Source organism: Thermobia domestica, chromosome 10 (genome assembly GCF_964235325.1).
Source record: "Thermobia domestica chromosome 10, izTheDome1.hap1.1, whole genome shotgun sequence".
In the NCBI taxonomy this organism is placed as follows: domain Eukaryota; kingdom Metazoa; phylum Arthropoda; class Insecta; order Zygentoma; family Lepismatidae; genus Thermobia; species Thermobia domestica.
The window spans coordinates 165006474-165023110 of NC_137463.1; positions in this window are offsets into that span (position 1 = coordinate 165006474).

A 16637-nucleotide genomic window follows, 5' to 3' on the forward strand; every position below is an offset into this window, starting at 1 on the left:
AGAGACCTCCAAAATGTCTCATCATTCCTCGTGCAATTTCCCTTTACACTTCGCTCACGCCCAAGAAACCGGTTTCTCTAGAGGCAGCTGGTTACTTGGCAGCCTGTTCGTATGCTGTGGGGCGAAGGTGAATGCGCCGATACAAATCTTGCTGTAACTGCTGTAGAGTGGTTACGGTTGCGTTGTCTTATCGAAGACCTCGATATCGTTATCATTTCGAAAGCGAGACAGCTGTGTGCGAAGAATTTAGTTGATCTTTCTAAATACATACAGTTCTCAGAAACTTGTATCATTGAAACAAGATACTAAAATGTAAAATTATCAGTTTCGCAATAATTTTATAGATAGAGACTAAATAACGGTCCGGGCGAGTCTTTTCCCTTCATCAATTTTATTACGAAATCACTAAATACAAAATATTTTCGATAGTGTCTTTACTTAATGACCAGATAAAAGGATGTCGATGTTTTGCCGGGTGACCCTTCCGCTCATGGCAGCATCCAGAACACTGGCAAGGTTTATAGGTGAGATTGTGGATAACCCCCTCAGCTCACGGAAGTATCGCAAGGTTTCAGTAGAAGATGGGATCCCTAGTCCAGTGCAACGTAGAGTTAAGGAAAGGTGTACTCCTAGTCCAATGCGACCTCAGAGCAGGTGATGGTTAGTTGATCAGTTGGTTGACTGATGCCAGGTCCCTCCGTGGTTGAGATTTTATTTTTCCTCTTCGGGTCCTTTCGTCAGGTCCGTCACATTTCAGCTTCCTCCGGTGTCTTCCGTCTTGACTTCTCGTCTGCTTCATTGTTTGAAATCAATAACACGTGTTGTATTAACATGTGCTTTTGTCGTGATGTGGGGATCCTTACAATGTAATTTAGTTTATATTACAATAACTTACGGTACATCACTGTGTAATATTAAGAAGAAAAAGGAATAGTAAATCAATAAACATGATACTGAAATTCTTGTATACAGACAATAATAAAATGACAAAAAGCAAAATCCATTTCAGCACTAAGACTATATCTACGAGTGACAATGATATATATATATTGTACATAAATCCCTATTCTTGTTTTATATACATTTTAATCTAGTAGATAAGACACATACAGAGCGTATATACAAATTTGACAAAACTGTCACACTAGAAATTTAGTGATTTCTATAAATGGAATATATGCATATGTTTTTGCTGAATCTCCGCTTACATACGATGTCTTTAACTTCTAATTAACTGAATTTTAGTTTATGCATAAACTATAAATAGAAGTGTGTTCGGAAAGTAAGTACTGTTTTCAAAAGGAATACTAAAACAGGTCTGCTAAAGCCAAATTTGGTTTTACATGAAAGAGTTCACCTTATACTAGTTTTTGAGCTAGTTTCTGCCATTTTTCAAACATTTGTCAGAGCGAGTGATTAACTTGTCCAAACAATACAAAACAATTAGCGTGCAATACAAAACAAAAGGAGAGGAATATTCAGTAAAGGAGTTGTGTTGCTCCATGACAATGCTCGTCCCCATACTGCTAGTACCACCCGAACATTAATTCAGCAGTTCGGTTGGTAGCAGTTTAAATACATGCCGTACAGTCCCGAGTTGGCGCCCTCTGACTACCACTTGTTTCTGTACCTGAAGCGCGGTGTTCGGCGATAAGCGCTTTGAAAGAGATAACGACGCAAAAAAAAAACGCTGTGGAATTATAGTTGTCTTCACTGGCGGATGTTTTTTTGAGGAAAGTTTGGACAAGTTGGTCACGGTGAACTATGACAAGTGTTTGGTATAAAGTATGTCGAAAAGTAGTTTAAAGTGTGCTATTTCATGTAAAAATAAATTTGGCTAGTAGCCTTGTCTAGGATTGTACACCACAATAGATTTTATTGCCCCTTAATTGCTTTTATGACAGTGTACATTTGATGTCAATATGGCCGTGTCGGCCTTGGGGAGGTTTTAGGGGGAGGTGGTTTTATTACCCTGTTTGTTAGGTGGTTAGACGGGTTCCTGGAAAAGGTTGCATGTTAGGAGGGATGGAGTAGTTTCTAGAAAAGAGGTTGAAGGACATGTATCACGTGATTTTGATAGGGTTGTTTCTAACAGCTATGATATGATCAAATTAATTATTTTTTATTCTTTTATTTGTATTCTCCTAATAAATTAATTGGAACAATTTGTACTGGTTCGCTTGCTAAGCAAGCTCCTTATTTATTGGATCGTATGCTAAAGCATACTCCATAGAACAATCTCTGATTGTGATTATATTAATTAATTCGCTTCATTAGAAGCTCATTCTTATTTGCATTCTCTTAATAAATTAGTCGGAGCATCTTATTTTATGGATTGCTTGCTAAGCAAGCTCCTTATTTATTGGATCACTTCATTAGAAGCTCATTATAAAAATATTATGTTCGAACAATATGTGAACATACTAGAAACGCTCGTTGTTAAATTTGATTGTGATTATATTAATTAATTCGATCATTTGCATAGCAACTTGTATTTTGATGAATCGTTTTTCATTCTTTCGCTTCATTAGAAGCTCTTTCTTATTTGTATTTTCCTAATAAATTGGAGGGAATAAACTTTATTCATGCGGGACACATTGTGGATTCTCCGTTTCAAAGACGTAGTGTATAGAATATGTATGTATACTGCGGTACGATAAGCATTGCTGGTACATATACAAGGCGTGGTTCTTGTACGTCTTTCGCTGCTGAACTCATGACATGAACTGAACTTTTCGCGCGCTTTTTGGAAACTCGTTGTGCAAGAGGGAAAGATGCCGTTGTTGGGTAACAGGTGCGTGTTAAAACATGAAGACAAATACAAAGGAAAACCGACGACGCGTTTAGTACACATCACAGAGTACCGACAGAGTAATAAAAACAAGTTTGGCGCCAGGGTAGGTGAACACAAGACATTGTCGGCGAAGAATACAAAGAGGATTGAGGTTGTGGCAGGTAAACATGTTGAATCATGCCCCTATGCTAATTGGTAATAGAAAAGAAGTTTGGCGTCAGGGTAGTTGAACACACAAAGAAGATTGAGGTCGTGCCAGGTAAACATGTTGAATTATACCTGTATGCTAATTGGTAATAGAAAAGAAGTTTGGTACTGCGTTAGGTGAACACAAAACAATGTCGATGGTGAATACAAAGGAGATTAAGGTTGCGGTAGATAAACATTACAGAATACCGACAGAGTAATAAAAAAACAAGTTTATTGGCATGTGAAATGACAATAAAAAACATTGTCGGCGAAGAATACAAAGAGGATTGAGGTCGTGACAGGTAAACATGTTGAATTATACCTGTATGGTAATTAGTAATAGAAAAGAAGTTTGGCGCGGCGTTAGGTGAACACAACACATTGTCGATGGTAAATACAAAGAAGATTAAGGTTGCGGTAGATAAACATTACAGAATACCGACAGAGTAATAAACAACTTTAATGGTATAGGAAATGAAAATAAAACATTGTTGACGAAGAATACAAAAGAAGTTTGGCACCACGAATGGTGGTACATGACGCGACAGTGAACGGAAATACAAAAGAACTGTTGATCCTGTTGAAACATGAAGCGGCATTGAATACAATAGAAGATTGTCATATTGATATGATACCGAATGAAAACACAAAAGAAGTTTTGCAGTATGAACTGTGTTGACACTTTTCTTTGTACGTAGATATCATCTAATTGATTAGTACAGGATATGAATAACATTATTGAGGGAATACCGTTGTAAGATGCGAATGAACGTGGTACAATGTGAATAATATTGACGATGTTGTTTCAAAAGAATGTTTGAACAATAAATGATACATGACAACATAAATGCAATGTAAGTATATGTTTTTCCGCCCCTTATACCTATTGAAAGTTGTATAGAGAATTGGGAAAGTACATTTGAAAATATTTTAAATGATGTAAGGGGAGTGTTTTAAAGTACCACGTGATGTGACGTCGACATAAGTTTTCCTTATATATGGGGTATGATGAGAAGACTAGCATAGTATCATCATGGATTCATCTGCCAGTACAGTACAACGAGAAATTCAACTTTGCAACGAAGTAGATTGGGATTCTTCATTTGATTATGTTGAATCTTCCAACAAAAAGTTTAAATTGCATAGAGAATATCCGGACTTGTTTATTGATGAAGAAACTTGCTATTTTTCACCGGCTTCTCCAGATGTTATTATAGAGGAAGAAACTTGCTCACCGGCTTCTCCAGATGTTATTATAGAGGAAGAAATCATTGATTTAAGAGAAGAGCCAATATTAATTCCAACTTCGCCCGTTGGATCAAGAACAACTTCATCAGTACCAGTAACAGGAACACCGGAGCAAAAGTTTCAAGTTTCAGCGATAAAGTGGACACTTGCAGAAGAAGAACAAGAAGAAAGATCAACATCTCCTGATTTATTTAATGAGGAAGAGGAGGAAGAAATTTGTAAGTTATTCAGTGAGATAGAAGAGTGCAAACCCAGCACGCCATCACCAAGTGTTTCACCGTTGGACTATCCATCTTCACCCCAAAAGGTCCCATTGGATTTGCGTGTGCAGTACCAGTGCGAGTGTAGTAGTGACTTTGTAAGTGAAACATGTGTTAAAGATAGTATTTTAAAGTGGGAACCGAATACAGTTTTACTATGCCCTGGTTGTACCCTAAATTATTTCAATCAGTTTGGGCACAGGTGCCTTCTTGTGAATATATTAACTCTCGAAGCAGAAGCATGGAAAATTATGGCCAGCAAAAATGTGAGAGACAATGTGTATTCAAATTATGTGAAATCGCATTCTGCTAACAAAAGAAGTGAACGTTTATTTCATGAAAACTATGACAACTTATTAAAGAACCCAAATTATATTGAAGGACTAGTGAACATTTTATTAGAAAAAGATAGAAACGCTGCAAAGTGATTTCTTTTTTGTACATATATATAATCTGTATATATTATTTTCTATGTGTGTGTGTGTGTGTGTGTGTGTGTGTGTGTGTGTGTGTGTGCATTTATATATTATTTTCTATACTTGTTTGCTTGTATATATCTTTATCTCCAAATAAAATTATACGAATTTCATTTCTTGATTTTTATTTAATAAAAGAAACTTTCCTAAATAAAAGGTATCATTGACATTTTACAAGGTGAAACTCATTTTTGGTTTCTATCGTTATAATTGGTATTTGATGAGTGTTTTATATTTTTCTTGATTTTACTAATACTTTGAAGTATTTAAAAGTTTGATGAGTATTTTACAAGTTTGCGATTTTGAAACATAGATCCTCAAAGTTTGTGTAACAAACAAAACATACCTTGAATAAGAAGAGTTTATGTAACGAAAGATCCACATAAATAAATAAATAAGAACGAATTTGTGCAACAAATATTTGAAGAATTACACTCTTGAGTATTGTGTTAAAAAAAGTAAGCAGACTTTCTGCAAGAATTTTTATTATTTTCACAATCATAGATTGTTCAGAGTTCCACAGAAACTTTTTAATATATTTACAATAAAAAAATAACACTGACTTTGCAATGAGAAAGGATTTTCTAAGTTCACACTTAAGTGTCCTTAGTATTATACATAGTAATTATTTAACACTACATAACTATGTTGATGTAAGAGTATTACGGTAAGTAAAACGAAATAAGAAGATCGTTCATCGCATTCTTAATACGTTCACACAAAGTATTAGAGTAAACGTTCACACAAAGTGTTCGAGTAAATAATTACGAGATATTAAATAATACAAGAGAATAAAAAATAGTAATATTATAGTATGATTTATATACTTACCTTACAAATACAATAAGTTTCACATACATGTGATATAAAATGCAGAAACTGATTTTACAAACACGAATCATAACATGCAGAAAGTGTTTTTACAAACGCGAATCATAACATGCAGAAAATGTTTCACATAGAAGCATCATAACATGTAGAAAGTGTTTTACAAACGCGAATCATAACATGCAGAAACTGTTTTACAAACGCGAATAATAACATGCAACAACTTTTCACATACATGTAATATAACATGCAGAAACTGATTTTACATACAAGCATCATAACATGTAGAAACTGTTTTACATACAACCATCATAACATGCAGAAAGTGTTTTACAAACGTGAATCACAACATGCAGAAAGTGTTTTACATACAAGCATCATAACATGCAGAAAATGTTTTACATACAAACATCATAACATGCAGAAAATGTTTTTACAAACGCGAATCATAACATGCAGAAAATGTTTTTTACAAAGTGAATCACAACATGCAGAAAGTGTTTTTACAAACGCGAATCATAACACGTAGAAAATGTTTTACATACAAGCATCATAACATGCAGAAACTTTTTACAAACGCGAATCAGAACATGCAGAAAGTTTTTCACATACATGTGGTATAAATGTCGAAAAGTGTTTTTTTCAAAAACAAATAATTAACACCAATTTTAAAACGTTCACAATCTATTTTAACAATGAGTTTGCACAGCAAACGATCCAATACATAAGCAGAGTATGTATAACATACGATCCGTAAAAATATGAAGTGATTGAACAAAATTAAAACTAAAAATACAACTTACGAAAATGAAAATGTAATTTTCAAAATAAAAAAAATGTAATTTCAAAATTAGAAATGCAAGTTGTCAAAATAAAATGCAACTTGTCAAAATGAAAATGCAAGTAGTCAAAACTAAAATGCAACTTGTGAAAAATGAAAATGTAATTTTCAAAATTAAAAATGCAACTTGTCAAATGAAAATGTAATTTTCAAAATTAAAAATGCAACTTGTCAAAACTAAAATGAAAATGCAAGTTGTCAAAACTAAAAATGCAACTTGTGAAAAAAAATGTAATTTCAAAATTGAAAATGCAACTTGTCAAAATGAAAATACAAATTTAAAAAACAAAATGCAGAACCGTAAACTAAAAAAAATGTGAGGTTTTTTCACATGCATGCAATATAAAAGTGTACAAACAAATTTTAGGCACGTGGATCATAACATACGGATTTTTGTTATATGCATATGTTAAAGTTTCATATGCACATGTTAAAGTTTTTAGTTGCATGAAATAATTTTCACAGAATATTTTAAGTACGATAATGTAAAACGCATTTATACAAAAGAAAGTTTTAAATAATACATCTAAGGAAATAATAAAAAATGAAAACAAGTAATATACAGTGATAAAATTTTATTTACAAATTACAATAAGATATAGATATATATAGTTTACATACAGATACATTTGTGATTTTAACATTCCTTGATATATTGTTTAATACAATCTATATTTATATTAGTATATGTACAATTACATATTGGCCAATTTTTTGCTGAAAGTTTTTTATCACTTGTTTTTGTTAATTTATACACATTGTTATTATTATTATTTTGTAATTGATTAGCAGAAGAGTTTTTATTTTCCATTATTACTATTTTTTGTGCATATTATAATGTAAATCTTTTTGTAAGAATAACTCTGTAATTAACTGAATGTTATCTTTGTTTAACAAAATGTTATATAATGTATATGTAAATGTCCAATCATCAATTTTAGTATCACAATGCACTGTTGCAAAATCTTTATATAAGTCATCAAAACTTTGTGTGCTTACCATTCTACGCCATGCATTATAGCATAACATATTATAGTCTAAAGTAATACACTTATGTTCATTTAAATTTGCGCGATTTTGAAAACACCCGTAACACAAAAGTTCTCGCTGTGGTTTCCAACGGTCAATACATAATAACAAACACTGTTCATCTATAGAAAAAGAACACCGATATTCACAATAATTGTATGTATTTAGGAAACGACATTGGTATTCACAGTATGGATTGTTGATACACATTTTTATCGTGTTCAAGATATGTTTCTCTTAAATCAGAAATGTGATAATCATTAAATGTAATCTCCTGATATGTATAGTTAAATTTGTTTATAAGATGCGGAATAATGTTTACGTCTATATATTTCACATGAATTTTTAGATATTGTTTTAATATTTCTTCGCGTGTTGATTTCTTAATTAGGAAATTCCACACAGTAGTATTTAATTCTTCATCACTTTCACTTACACATTTATGCTCAGTTTCTTTCTCATTACGAATTGCACAACTTTCACAAAGTAATGGTTCAGAAAGTTTATATTTTTCTAGTAACTGTTTTACACAAACTTCATTTACTTCATTAGGAGTACATCCACACTTCACATCATTGAATATCAGAATGTCATTAGAAATTGTATTTTGATCTACCACTACTACTTCCTCTTCAAACGGTATTTCATTTGGGTATCTGAAATTTCTTCTATACACAGTATCGTCTATGGTAATTTCTTGTGTTGGATAAATAATCCTATATTTTTCAGCGTCTTCTTCAGGAATGTCAGGATCATTTGGTTGTACAACAATAATTTTCTTTTGTTTTTCAAGTTCAAAACGTTTTTCACGTGGTGAAATGTACTTTACATGTTTACTTTGCGATAAGGAAAGATTGGTTTCAATTTCACCTTTCCTTTTCATATTATGAAAAGAAGAATATGTTCTTAATTGTTTAACATTATGCAAGTCTTTATTTATTTCTCGCTTTCCAACTGCTGAAACATCGACCTTTTGACTGTACATCTTAACAACGTATCACCCACTTTATTTGTGTTAGTACAAGTACACGCATGCGCAGGATTTATAGTGCAAAGGTAGGGGATGCGCGAAACAAATGCGCAGAAAATAAGTATGAATATTTAAAAGTTTTTTCACCATTATAATATTTGTTTACGTATTGAATTAGATTCCGTGTATTTTAAATATCAAAAAATATTTAATTTGATACGTCAGACTAACTGCACTTTTTTATTTTGATTGAATATAATAATAACTTAAGAATAACATTAATTATATGCATGATCTTATGAAAACATAGTGTGAGAAAGCATGATTTTATTCATACAGATTTAATGGATGACAATTCAGTATTTGGATGTTACAGTACTATATCCACTTGTAATGTTTCATGATACAGAACATATACACAAAGTAAAGAAATAAGCATGTAACAGTAGACATATACGTGTAACGGTTGACTTATGTTTGGCTTATGTTGCACATGTAAGGAAGAAGGTATCATTGAATGCACACATTGTGACGTCCAACATGTCTTAACAGATACATATTGTACTCCAGAAATTCATAAAGCGTTAAAGACTGAATATAAAATTTTGCAAATTATTGAAGTATTTGAATTTGATCTGTTGGTTCTGAGCTTAGTCATTTAAATATAGCAGAAATCTTTAAGATTTCTACCTCATGTCAAACCAAAGGAAACAGAAAAATACATGAAAGAGTATCATGTATATGAAGGAATAGAATTAATGGAAGATAACATTAGGACGAACCCCTGCATGAAACAAACTACACGTCAATGTACGGAAAATGGACATAACGATCACACTTACTGCAAAACAAAAGATTTTGTTTTACTTGGTGTTAACGCAACGCCATGCTACGGGTGTGAGGGTAAACATATGTAAACTTACTGCAAGCACTATTCCTGCATTTTGGCTGTGTACCGACTATTGTGTTGAAAAGTTGCAAGTACGCAAAGATATTGTTAATCTGTACTGTGTGGGCTTCTTTCGTCAAGACAATATGCTGAAAGCTACGTGTGAAAAATTTAATGAATTTGTGTCTATAGGGAAGACTACGGTCTTAACTGCTGATGATTCCGACGAGTTATTGGGTGTTTTTTTCGGGGGTTAGTACGAGTTTTGCACCAGAACATAGTATATGTTCTACATTGTATGGTACAGACACTCAGGATTACTTTCGCATTGTTAATAGTAAAACTAGGCACTATCCTTATTTTGGTCTGCGTGGAAAGGAAGTTACCATTGAATGTATGCACACTAGTGGTATCGAAGACCCGCAAACATATGTTCGCTCATTATTCGAATTTGTACAAGAATATACGCTAAATGACGTCAATGATGATATGTTTATCGGTATTACTATTGAAAGTTCGCGTCAAAATTAAACAAACGATGTACATGACATTACATCCTAAAAAGGAATTGAAACCCGATGTATTGTTCCATATAGTTGAAAATGTTTTAAATACTAATGAACATTTGGAAAGAAGGGAGATCCATGCAAGGGAAAGGGTTGAACCCATGGATCAGCCAAATATGAAGATTATGCAGCGCTTTGGAAAAGTGTTCCACCCCAATGAAGAAACAATGTATATTGTCATCCTCGGAATGGGTAAGAGTGATCAGCGTCGTAATTACGTGTACAAACTAAAGAATTATCCTGAGCTAGTATTAAAACAGACTAAGGATTTGTGCATTGATCTCAATGTTAGTATTGACCATTAACATGGTTGTACTATTGCAGATGCGAAGAAGTTCGAAAACAAACTAACCTCTGAATACCAGATGATCATTTATGAGAAGAACAAATGAGTTAAGAGTATAATATATCCGTGAATTAAAGATGGCAACAAAATTTACACCTTGTATGAGAACCAATTGATACCTAACCTACATAAACGTTTGTAACCCAATGTTTTTGTTTTTATTGTTTGTAGAATCTTAAATGTATTATAGTGAATATCTTACTATCACTTATTTCCCAAATAATTCTAGCAGAAGCGTATCTTTCAATATTTTAAATTGGGTTGTACATAGTTTTCATTTTGTATTGGTGTTAATCAGTTCTTCTCTGTAGCATTTGCCACATTCTTTTCATAATTATCAAAACATAAGTTTAAAATTATCGCACTATACCGAACTATGCAGTAACTATTGTCAACTTTCTTAGAGAATTACGATCACAGAAGAAATAAAGTCATACCAAATCCTTTTTACACTTTGTATGTGTAATACGCCTACAGAGGAGGAACATTTTCATGGATACGTCTATTATTTCTTCATATTTTTCAATCACAAACACTATCACTATCACTATGGTTTTTATTCCAAATCAAGAATTTCTTAAAATCTTTCTGCAAGAATATTTCTATCAGTTGATTAAGAAATGTATCATTATGAATGGCATCATCATATATATTAAAAAACTGTTCTAATTTATTAAAAGTATTGCCGTGCATCTTTTGAAACTCATTCCAAATTTCATCTTGTATATCAATATCCATCACAATACTTAGTACTTTTGTTTTCAATATATTTTTATCTAACAGAATACAGTCATGGTTTATTGCGTCTTTTATTCCACGTGCACATCCACTGCAAAGAAGCATACTTCTTCTTTTAGATTCCCACAGTTGAAACGCATTTATTAAGCACTGAATGGTTATGCGAATGTTATCGCAGAAACAAAGCCATACGTTTTCAGCATTAGACATTTTTCAGTTCAAATCTTCAACAGTTTGAAAATATGGTTTTTATGTATTTTTCTAAAACACTAGGCATAAATATTTTCACTGCCCAACATACGAAGAAGAAATCTTTTTCGTCGACTACAACGGCACAAGATTATTATATGTACCTTTGTTAACCATGGTATTTATACGTTTCCCGTAGGATGTATTGTATTATTTGGATTAACCAATGAAAACAGGTTTGTACAAGTTTAAGGTAGACCTGAAACTCATAGTTTCCACCCCCATTAGTTTTAACTGCTATTTTTTATGATTATGAAGTAATTCTTATATTCAAATTAACTTGAATATTTCATCTTTGCAACAGTTTTTTTTTCTACAACAAAGTCACCCACGCCATTTACCCGCGCTTGCTTGAATATCACATCTTTGCAATAAAATATTTTCATTTTTTACAAGAGTTTTTACAACAGATAACGTCACCCACCCCCGTTTACCCGTGCTTGAATTTCTATATACTGACAATTAGATTAATAATTAGAAATCACGATACCTGAACACCAATAGATCCTTAGCATGTGTTTGTTTTAATTAGACTACTGGATTCCAACGCAATGTGACAGTTTGATTTGATCGATAAATAATTCCTTTAAAAGTTAAAGGGAAGATTTTAACAATGTTTACTAGATTTTCCGATTCTTAAGTAGTCCTTTGCTCTTGTCATTTTCCAATAATGATTATCTTAAGCTGTATCTAATTATCATTTTCTTACTTTTGAACATTCTTAAGTCTCTCTCTCATGCTGAGTTTCCTACTTTGTCCACACTCGTCCTATCCTATTACCTATTGAAGCCTTAGCGGTTTACTCCCCTTTCTATTTGCTTTTGGTATTGCTTTTGATTTGGTTCCCGCGTAAAATTCAACAGAGTTGACACCGGGATGGGGTAGTTGCTCTACTAATGCAGAAAAGTATGTGCACAGATAAGTACAACAAACAATATCTAAAATAATATTGGTCATAGGAAAGATCAAATGGGAGTAATAAATTGTTTAAGGATCTGAGAAGTGAACTTTGTGCCGGACAATATTGTGTTCGTATCTTTTCTTGGGAATTTTCCCCGTTTTCCCTCATAGTTTTATTCATTTCGCCATTTCCTTTAGCCTAACCGACATAAATGTGGTACGTAATACTCAAAGATTTCATTTATTTCATTGTTTAAGGAGAACGAGAATGTTTGTCAGCATTGGTTAGTGTAGGTTGCGAATATATGTTGCAGTTGTACTCGCTGTTGAAATCAGCTATTCTGCTACAAACTTATACAAATTCTCATATTCAGTTGATAAATCTCCGAATGCTGATATTGATCACAGTGCAGTACACTTTTTTATAGATAAATAGCTAGTGAGACCTTTATAGCTAACATGTCCTTAAATACTGATAAGCTCAAACAAAGAAAGAAAAAAAATCTAATTCCTAATAATATTTATAGTAAACTGAGCAAATTATAAAAGTTTCCAACATCAGCCTCTGCCCCCTTTCCTTCTTACGTTTCATGAAATTGGAATTTATTTTTTACGGATAAAGTGTGGTATATCGCCTATTTATCTGTTGTACAATCAAATAGCTTTATATGTAATAGGGTACGCATCTCCGATGTGGTAGTTTGTGATTCGATTCCCAACACCCATGTTTTCCTTCATTTATTCACCCACATGTCTTAAGAGGTGTTCTTCATACCCACTAGAAATAAAGATTTCAGTTCAAGTATACTTTCTGACTTGACCCCAGTCACCTTGTTGGTATTTAATAGCTTCAGCTATATATCAGGTCTAACTTTGAAGTGCTTACTTATCATTATTTAGTGTTCAAACAATTTTAACAAGGAGTCTGCTACGCATATGCACTCTAAAATAATACGAAAAATTACAGTGAGAACTATGAAATTGTTGACAAGTCCATCATTAGGTTAGTTCTAGCTTCGTATTGCTTATGAGGAATTCAATTCATTCTGAAGATCGTAATGTTGGGAAGAAATAAAATGATGTGAACTATCAAATCGTTGTAAAGAAAGATAGGAACATATTTCGCAAAACCATGAAGATTATTGAATACAAACTTCTTGTAGTGTACATCTTCTTTCTCTTCCTCTCTCTCTCTCTCCCTCTCTGTACCTCTCTTTCCTTCTCTGGACCTCTCTCCCTCTCTGTACCTCTCTCTATCCATCTCTGTACCTTTCTCTATCCCTCTGTCTATCCCTATTTCTCTGTTCCTCTTTCTCCCTATCTCCATCTCTGGACCTCTCTCCGAACTTCTCTCTCTCCCTATCTGGACCTCTCTTTGAACTTCTCTCTATCCCTATCTCCCTATCTGTACCTTTCTCTCCATCTCTGGACCTCTCTCTCCTTCCATCTCTGAACCTCTCTCTCCCTCTCTGGACCTCTCTCTGAACTTCTCTCTCTCCCTCTCTCCCTCTCTGTACCTCTCTTTCCTTCTCTGGACCTCTCTCCCTCTCTCCCTCTCTGTACCTCTCTCTATCCATCTCTGTACCTTTCTCTATCCCTCTCTCTATCCCTATTTCTCTGTTCCTCTTTCTCCCTATCTCCATCTCTGGACCTCTCTCCGAACTTCTCTCTCTCCCTATCTGGACCTCTCTTTGAACTTCTCTCTCTCCCTATCTCCCTATCTGTACCTCTCTCTCCTTCCATCTCTGAACCTCTCTCTCCCTCCATCTCTGTACCTTTCTCTATTCATCTCTCGCTGGACCTCTCTCTCCCTCCCTCTCTGGACCTCTCTCTCCCTCCCTCTCTGGACCTCTCTCTCCCTCTCTCTCTATCTGTACCTTTCTCTCCATCTCTGGACCTCTCTCTCCCTCCATCTCTGTACCTTTCTCTATTCATCTCTCTCTGGACCTCTCTCTCCCTCTCTCCCTATCTGTACTTTTCTCTCCATCTCTGGACCTCTCTCTCCCTCCATCTCTATACCTTTCTCTATTCATCTCTCTCTGTACATCTCTCTTCCTCTAAATGTACATTTTGTTTTGTTTTGATTGTCAGCATTATTCATTTCTCTTAGCTTACAGAGCATAAAGAAGGAGATTACACTAAATGATCAATGTATCGATTTCACGTCTCATATAACCTCACTACTAAAAGTAATAAGAATAGTTTCTCTCTTTGTTCTAGCCTGCCTATGAGATGAGACGAGATGAAACAAAAGTTTGTATGGTTAAGCGGATAGCGTACATGTCTTTGACATCTAAACTTTATTCGTACTTATATTTTTCTAATATCATTTTCCATTTATTTCACAAGTAGCTCTTAATATGTTCATAGACTTTAGTGTTTCGAAGGATTTTTTATTGGCTCACAAATAAATTTGTTCATAGCTTGAACAAGCGAATCGTTAAAATTTGAAATCGGTAAGTCAAAATACATACCGCAAAACAGATAATCCAATAAAAGAAATACTCAAAAGAAGAAGAAATAAGTAATAAGAGGATTCGATTCCCAAGTGGAATGTTTAAAAGAACTTCAAAGTCTATCAGTTTACTGTCTAAGGACTACAAAGAAAATAGCTTTGATGATGGCGAACTCCAAACAAATTCATACATATCATGACTATCTTACGTGAAGCTTTCCTTAATCCTACAACGCAAATGTGATGTCAAATAAAATAAGATTGTTTTCACATTACGCTCACAAATTCAAAACCAAGAGAGGTTTACACCAATTAAATGTTAGAATGAGACTTGACATACAACTTGCTTACTGTTCTATCCTCACGAATACATATTTTCAAACTAATTGTTGAACCAAACTTCACCTTAGATGGTTGAGATCCCGGGTTGACCAACTAAAATTACGGCTGAACATATTGTGTCTGTAACTTTTTTTTTCTTGAGCATTTCCAAGCGTTCCCCTCAGAGTTTCTTCATTTTACCAATTGCTTTACCCTAAACAAAATAATTGTGAGGTGTCACATTTCATTTTAATACACAGTCAAGGGGAAATCATTTCAATACATAGCGAAGAGAGAGCACCAATTATTTATTTAACTAGTAAAGAATCTGATTTCAAATTTCAATATAAGACAGCAGTGGGTCAGTGGTAGTACCAGCAGTTAGACTTGTAGTGAACTCTCTTGGAGTTTTTCAAGACGAAACAACATTAAATCATTCATTCATTTCTCATAATTACTGTCTCCTTTAGCCTATCCAAGTTTAAACTTTGATTAGTTTACCAGAAGACAAAGAGAAATATTACTGGTGAAAAATCAAATAAGCAATTACCAATAAGAAAATACTACTTCAATTCTCTTTCTCTCTTTTCAATTGTTTTGAAATCTTCAAGGTTTGTACAGTATAGTTTCGTGTACAGTTTGTTTTCTACTGAAAAAAAAATCATGTAAGTACCAACTAAAATTGTTTCATGGCCAAGTGGTTAGTATGATCGTTATGGCTAACTGAATAGTACATCAGTGTTGGACATTTAATATTTTTATTTGTACGAAAACATTTTCTAATATCACTCGTCGAGGATTCGATTCCCGAAGATAGATCATGTGACAACAGATTAATTCTTCCAAGGAATGTTCTAAGAATTTAGAAAAATAGAGACTTCTTGCTGAAAAATAAACTCAAAAATTCAACCATTCATCAAAAATAGAACCTGCATTAATTTCAAGTATATATATATAACAGAAGAAACCTTATATGTTTGGTCAAAATGAATTTTCATTACACATTATCAAAATACCTCAGCACTGTTAAAAAGTTAGAAAGGTTTTAAAAATTCAGAGGAAAGAAAACACAAATTTCCCAGCACCCATCCAGCAAGAACACACGATTTATTTACAAAATATATACAACTTATTTTATTTCAAAAATTTTTCTTTTAATTTTCTCGCCTTCTCTAATCTATCCCACTTTTCCCCTGCCTTCACTATAGCCCAATCTTCCCCATCGTTCAAATATATATCAGCTTCATTCGCTGCCCCGCTATTACCCCGCTCCCCCACTATTTCCACTGCTACTTCTTCCACTGGTCGAAGTTCTTTTCTTTCTTGAGTTAGTGGCACTGTTACTTCTTCCACTGGTGTAGCTTCTTTTCTTTTTTGAACTACTTCTACCACTGGTGAGTAGCGCGTCTTTTTCGTCCTTTGTGATGTCCCCTCATCTCTTCTCCTTTTCTTTCCCTCTGCTACATCTAATAAATTATGTATTTTTTCAAACCAGTCGATATGGTTAAGGGAGGAGGAGGAAGAAGCGGATGATGATG